Source organism: Perognathus longimembris, chromosome 18 (genome assembly GCF_023159225.1).
Source record: "Perognathus longimembris pacificus isolate PPM17 chromosome 18, ASM2315922v1, whole genome shotgun sequence".
NCBI lineage: Eukaryota > Metazoa > Chordata > Mammalia > Rodentia > Heteromyidae > Perognathus > Perognathus longimembris.
Genome location: NC_063178.1, coordinates 1,359,717 through 1,366,758, shown reverse-complemented (window position 1 = coordinate 1,366,758; position 7,042 = coordinate 1,359,717). Strand labels below are relative to the sequence as shown.

General features: G+C 69.3%; 1 protein-coding gene across 1 annotated transcript in view; it reads right to left on the bottom strand.

Annotated features, from left to right (window-relative positions):
• Positions 1 to 4,703: 4,703 nt before the first annotated feature.
• Ntpcr (nucleoside-triphosphatase, cancer-related) overlaps positions 4,704 to 7,042 on the bottom strand; it is a 25,039-nt gene continuing 22,700 nt past the window's right edge. The window contains exon 6 of the mRNA XM_048367786.1: positions 4,704 to 4,760. The gene's annotated coding sequence lies outside the window, so the exon portion shown is untranslated. The remainder of the gene's footprint in view (positions 4,761 to 7,042) is intronic.

Here is a 7,042-nt window from a genome sequence, read left to right as displayed (position 1 = left end):
CACGGGCGTGGTGGGATTCTGGGGTTCAGACACGGGCGTGGTAGGATTCTGGGTTCAGACACGGCCGTGGTGGGGCCCCGGGTTCAGGCCCGGCCGTGGTGGGATTCTGGGGTTCAGACACGGCCGTGGTGGATTCTGGGGTTCAGACACGGGCGTGGTGGGATTCTGGGGTTCAGACAGTGCCGTGGTGGGGCCCCGGGTTCAGGCCCGGCCGTGGTAGGATTCTGGGGTTCAGGCCCGGCCGTGGTGGATTCTGGGGTTCAGGCCCGGCCGCGTAGCAGTCCACCGCGCAGGCCTCGCTCGCTGTCGGGACACGTTCCCGGAGGTGGCGGGTGACAGGGCCCCGCACGGACAGCCGTCGTCCGTCCCGAGCAGCCGGCTGGCCCCATCCCGCTGGCCGCCCTGGGCCGCGCCGCCGGGGGGCAGGGACGCAGCGGCTTCGTCCCCGCAGGGTGCGCAAGGACTGCAGCGCCGGCCAGCGCGAGCGGCAGCCACGCCGAGGACGGGGACGGCGGGGGGGGCCCCGGGCGCCGACGGCCGGGAGAGCGGTGCGGACCGGCCCAGGAAAGGGGGGGCCCCGCGCTGGCCCTCGCCTCGCGCGGGCGTTCCGAGCACAGGTGGGTGCGGCGGGGGCCTCCGCGCGGTCCCGGGCGTCCAGGGTGTGCGCCCCTCCCCCTCCCGCCCTCCTCCGCGCCCCTCCGCGTGCTGCCAGCATCTGGGGGGGTGGAGGGATGGGAGGAAGGGCGTCGGCGGGGGGGGGGGAGGCCCCGCACGCGTACAGCCCTGTCTCACCAGCCCCGCACGGGCTTTGCCAGCCGGACGTGGCCCCGAGGGGGCCGAGCGGGGGACGGGCTGAGGAGGGAGCTGCGTCCCGGCCCCCCCGCCCCCCCCCCCGCCCGGCCCCCCGCAGTCTCTCCCTGGTCTCGTCCTTTCCCTTCCTCCTCCCCGCCGCTCCTCCCAGGAGGGCTTCACGGGCACGGCCCCCGCCCCGCGCGGTTCCCCACAGCCCCCCCTGCCCGTCCGGCTGACGGCTCTCCTCCCCCGGCCCCCAGGCGGGACGAAGGGCCGGAGCCCGCCGGTGTGCCGCGGCCGCGGCCGGCCGCCCTGGGCTCCCCGGGGCCCTGGTGGCGAGCCACCAGGCCTTCCTGCAGACCTCGTCGTCCGAGCACGAGCTGGCGCGCCGCGGCCGTCGGGCGGCCGGCTCTCGCTGCACACCTCGGCCGCGTCCCTGCACTCGCAGCCGCCGGCCGCGGGCGCCGCGGGGCCCCCGGGCGTCCGGGAGCGCGCCGAGGCCCTGATCCGCCGCAGCCTGGGCTCCTCCACCAGCTCCACGCTCAGCTTCCTGTTCGGCAAGCGGAGCTTCTCCAGCGCCCTGGTCATCTCGGGGCTGTCGGCCGCCGAGGGGGGCAACACCAGCGACACCCAGTCCTCCAGCAGCGTCAACATCGTGATGGGGCCCTCGGCCCGGGCCGCCGGCCAGGCCACGCGGGTAAGGCTGCCGGCGGGGGGCGAGGGGGGGGACGCCTTCCCAGGTCCCCTCCTCTCCTGCCTGCGGGGACCCACGCCGTCACCAGGGCCGCCCTCCCGTGGGGCCCCACACACACGGGGCAGGGCCGGGTCCGGGGCCGCGGCCGTCATCTCCGGGGTACGGCCCGGGCCCCAAGACCCCGGCCACGCCTCAGGGACGCCTTGCCCGCCCTTCAACCCTGCCCCTCCCTTCACAAGATGCCACTCCGTCCCGCGTCCCGCCTGCTGTGGGCCCCCGCGCCGGGGTGTACTTCTGGGAGTCTGGCCGCTTCCAGCACGTAGGGCGGGGCCTCGGAGCACCCCGACTCCCGGGCCGCGGGGGGCGGGGACACCACTGCTGGGGCTCGGGGTACACAGGGAGGCGGAACCGGGCGTGGGCCCTCCGGTCTGTGTGGCTACCCGGCAGTCCCGCCCCCCTCCCGGCCGGCGCGGCCCCCGGGCCCTGCCCTCCCCAGCCCCCCCCCCCCCGTGGCGGCGTGGCAGGCGTGCAGGGGCACGCCCGTGGCTGAGCCGTCCCCCCCCCCCCATCTTGTCTTTGGAAGCATCACTCGGAGCCCTGCGAGCCCACGGAGGCCGCGGAGCAGCGCCGGCTGCCCGAGCGAGGTCCGGCGGGGACCCTGGGCGTGGTGTGCAGGGAGCCAGCCAGGAGGACATGGGGCTGGACGACACGGCCTCGCAGCAGAGCGCCTCCGACGAGCCCTAGCCCCAGGCTCCGTGCGGGGCGCGGGGCTCCCGGTCCCCCCCCCCCAGAGCCTCCGACGAGCCGTAGCCCAGGCTCCACGCGGGGCGCGGGCTCCCCCCCACCCCCAGAGCCTCCGAGGAGCCGTAGCCCAGGCTCCGTGCGGGGCGCGGGCTCCCGGTCCCCCCCGCCAGAGCCCCCGACGAGCCGTAGCCCAGGCTCCGCGCGGGGCTCCCGGTCCCCCCCCCCGCCCCCAGAGCCTCCGACGAGCCGTAGCCCAGGCTCCGCGCGGGGCTCCCGGTCCACCCCCAGAGCCCCCGACGAGCCGTAGCCCAGGCTCGCGCGGGGCTCCCGGTCCCCCCCCCCGCCCCAGAGCCCCCGACGAGCCGTAGCCAGGCTCCGCGCGGGGCCTCCCGGTCCCCCCCCCCCCCCCCCGCCCCAGAGCCCCGACGAGCCGTAGCCCAGGCTCCGCGCGGGGCTCCCGGTCCCCCCCCCCCCCGCACCTCCGACGAGCCGTAGCCCAGGCTCCGCGCGGGGCACGGGCTCACGGCCCCCCTCTGCTGTCCCCCCCACCCCACCCTGGAGCCCCAAACCCAGAGAGCCCCTTCCAGGGGAATGAGGACTTGTCTGCAAGACAGAATAGCTTTATCTCAGGTTCTTAAAAAAATAAAAAGTCACGTGACCTGGGGCGGGGGGCCGAGGAACACGCCGCCGCCACCCCGCCCCAGCCCTGCACAGGAACTTGCACACAAAAGCCATGCACTATCTCCAAGAGCGCGCGCGCGAGCCACCCCGCCCCCGACAGCAGGCCAGCCTTTCGCTAGATAATCCCCACTCCGCACTCACTCTCTTCACCCTGAGAGCGGGGCGCCCGGCAGCTCCCCGGCCTCGAGAGCGGGGCGCATGCAGCTCCGGCCTGGCCGGTGGGTCCCGTGCGCTGCGGGGGAAGCGGAGTGGAAGGAAACCTTGTTTCCTGCCTGGCTCTGCAGCGGACGAAACCAGGGCGGCCCGCCTGCAGAGCCGCGGCCACGCGCCCCCCACGCGGCCCCGCGCCCCCCCCAGCAGCGGGGGTAATGCAGGGCGCGGGTCCAGAAGCAGCTGCTCCAGGCGCCCAGCCCCGGGGGCTCCCCGGGAATGCATGCGGGTCTCCGGGCTCCCGGGAATGCATGCGTGTCCTCCAAGCACATTTGCACACACTTCTCTTTGGAAGTAAACCGTTTACAGCCGCTGCGTTGTCTGCCTCCTGCCTGCGTCCCGCCCGCTGTGCCGTTCCTGATGCGTGGGAGGGCCTTCCCGTCTCAGGGCGCACCTGGGTAGCGCGGAACCCGGAGTCTCGCTCGCGGGGCGGGCTGGGCGCTCACACTCCGAGGGTGAGGGTCACGGTTGCCGCCAAGCGGCGGTGCCGCCCTTCAGAAAGACGCCGGCGAGCGCGGGCCAGGCACGCACCGGCCCCGGTGCTCCCGGGAACTCCACGCGGGAGCTGACGGGGCAGGGTACCAGAAAACCCCTGGTGCCCGGAGGGGGTGGTAACCCTCCCCACCTCTCCCCTCCCCTCTCCTCCATTCCTCCTCCCCTTCTCTCCGTTCCTCCCCTTCTCCCGTTTGCTTCCCTCTCTTCCTCCACCCCTTTTTCCCTTCAAGGTAGGAATGAGCAATTAATAACTCCACTAGCAATGATAGCCCTGTAGTAGTAATTAACGGCTCTGTCACCGAAAGTGCCATGGCTAGGCTCGCTGGACGGGCTTATCCGCAGCTGTCGGTCGGGAGACGCCAGCTGAGCCCCCCCCCCACGTGCCTCAGTTCACCTCACACCTTTATAAGGAATGAATGAGACAGGTGAGAAGCGGAAACAGCTTTCTTCAGAGAAAAAAGACGGGACGCGTCGCTCAAGCCGCTGGGGCTGGGCCGCACCTGGAGAGGCGGCTGGCCGCCACAGCACGTGGCGCTCATTAGGAGGTGACTTCCTCTCCCCACCCCAGCACACCGCCGGAGACGCCACAGACACCCCGTCATCCTGTAATTTGCTCCAATCACACACAAGAGGAAACACACAGCCTCCTGCACGAGCCACAGAGACCGCCTGTCACGCAGGCCCCCAACACGGGGCGCAGGTGGATCCTGAACATCAGGGAAAGCAGCGGCCCAGCGTCTCAAGCAAGGTCCTGAGGTCCCAGAGCTGGGAGGCCGAGCCGAGCCCAGCAGATGGCGGTGCTGGACCCCGGGTCTCTGAGCTTGGGGCTGAGCCCAGCAGACGACGGTGCTGGACCCGGGTCTCTGAGCTTGGGGCTGAGCCCAGCAGGCGGGCGGTGCTGGACCCCGGGTCTCTGAGCTTGGGGCTGAGCCCAGCAGGCGGGCGGTGCTGGACCCCGGGTCTCTGAGCCCAGCAGGCGGGCGGTGCTGGACCCCAGGTGTCTGAGCCCAGCAGGCAGGTGGTGCTGGACCCCAGGTGTCCTGAGCCCAGCAGGCAGGTGGTGCTGGACCCCAGGTGTCTGAGCCAGCAGGCAGGTGGTGCTGGACCCCAGGTGTCTGAGCCCAGCAGGCAGGTGGTGCTGGACCCCAGGTGTCTGAGCCCAGCAGGCAGGTGGTGCTGGACCGGGCTGCTGAGAGCTTCACTTCCTGCCGCTCTGCACACAGGAGAGGATCTCGGACAAAAGGTGATTTCTGTTCTCCTTGGTGACCTGTGGGAGAAAGCCACGGCTCAGGCCCCCGTCCTCAGGGAACAGTGACACCGCGCCACCGTCTGCGCCTGTGGTGACAACCTCAGGTCCCCAGTGTCCGTGGATGGAATCTGAACAGCGGTCAGCGGCAGGTGGACTCGAAGGGGCCTGGATTGCAGCCACACACACGGGGCCAGCGTGCGCCTGGCTGCTGGAGGCCTCCGGGGCCGTGTCGGGTGTGCTTCGGGAGGTGGGGGGCTCTGGAGCCCCCGGGGGGTCCCGGGCTGGGGGCCTGCGCGCCTCACGGGGCCTCGAGTGCGGCTCGCGTGGCTGAGAAGCCGCCGGCCTTTCCACCTGAGCTGCTGGGCCCGTCTCAGTCGGGCGGGGCCGTGCGGGACGGGGGGCGGGGCCGGCCCCTGCGGGCGCTCTGGACAGCGCCCCGCCCGTGCTAGCGGTGTGGGCAGTGGGGGGGGGCAGCGGGCCCCTTGCACTCACGCTGAGCACCGTCACGTCCTCCCGGCTCCTGATCTCCTCCACCAGCGCCAGCGGCTTGCCCTTGGGGACGGGGATGGTGCCCAGGATGACCGTCCCGGGCGCGCCCAGCGCCTGGCGGACTGCCTGGATGAAGGGCTGGCTGAAGAGCTCCATCTTGCCGATCTCGTCGATGACGCACACGCTGTGCCCTGGGCCTCCGCCAGAACCTGCCTAAAGAGGCACGCTGTCACGGGGCGGGGGGGGGGGGACACACACCGCGCCCCGAGCCCCAGCCACTCGCCAACCATCACCGCAGGGCGGGGGCTCCGCCCTGCTGGCTGGAACGTTCCGCCTGGACCCTCCCTCCCTCACACAGTCATCCCAACACTCATTTTCTCCCTGTCTTCTCTCCTTTTGGGGCTCCTCAGAGCCCGGCCTTGGTCTCAGCTGAGCTGGGCCTTCCGCTGCCCCCTCTGGCTCCTGCCGTCCCCACAGCCGCGGTGACCTTGTCACCAGCCCGAGAGACGGGTTCATCTGTTTATCATGACCCCCAGCCTGACCCAGGACTACTAAGTATCTGACAGTCTCAAAAGATGGGTCATAAATAGTCAGGAAAACCAAAACTTGGTTCTTTGACAAAGTTATCTATGTTAGTACATCTTCAGCCAGATGGGTGAATAAAAAGTAAACCTATATAGCAAACATGAGAAATGAAAGGAGTAACGCGGCCAACCTTATAAAATGATAAGTAATAGGTTAGATGAAATGGAAAGATTACTAAAAGGCACAAACGACCACTCAACCAGAAATAAGAATGAGGCAAAGGTGTACCAGGTAAATGAAGCGAGGCCAAGCTCCAGAGACTCACACCGTGATCCCAGCTACATGGGGACAGAGAGCTGCGGATCAGCGTCTGAAGCCAACCCAGGCCAGAAGCCTACGAGGCTCTAATCAGCTAACGAGCAAAAAGCTGGAAGCAGAGCTATGGCTCAAGTGGGAGAGCACCACACGGGCTCGCCACACCTGGGAACAACACGCCACACCGGATACAACACGCCACACAGGGGCTCGCCACACCTGGGAAACAAACGCCACACCGGATACAACACGCCACACAGGCTCGCCACACCTGATACAACACGCCACACCGGATACAACATGCCACATAGGGGCTCACCACACCTGATACAACACGCCACACTGGATACAACACGCCACACAGGGCTCACCACACCTGGGAACAACACGCCACACCGGATACAACACGCCACACCGGATACAACACGCCACACCGGATACAACACGCCACACAGGCTCGCCACACCTGATACAACACGCCACACCTGATACAACACGCCACACCGGATACAACACGCCACACCGGATACAACACGCCACACAGGCTCGCCACACCTGATACAACACGCCACACCTGATACAACACGCCACACCGGATACAACACGCCACACCGGATACAACACGCCACACCGGATACAACACGACACACAGGCTCGCCACACCTGATACAACACGCCACACCAGATACAACACGCCACACCTGATACAACATGCCACACGGGGCTCGCCACACCTGATACAACACGCCACATGGGCTCGCCACGCCTGGGAACAGCACGCAGGAAGACCCCTCTCTGGGACGTGGCCAGCGGGGGCGTCAGAGCACAGACGGCTCCGGCCGGACGCG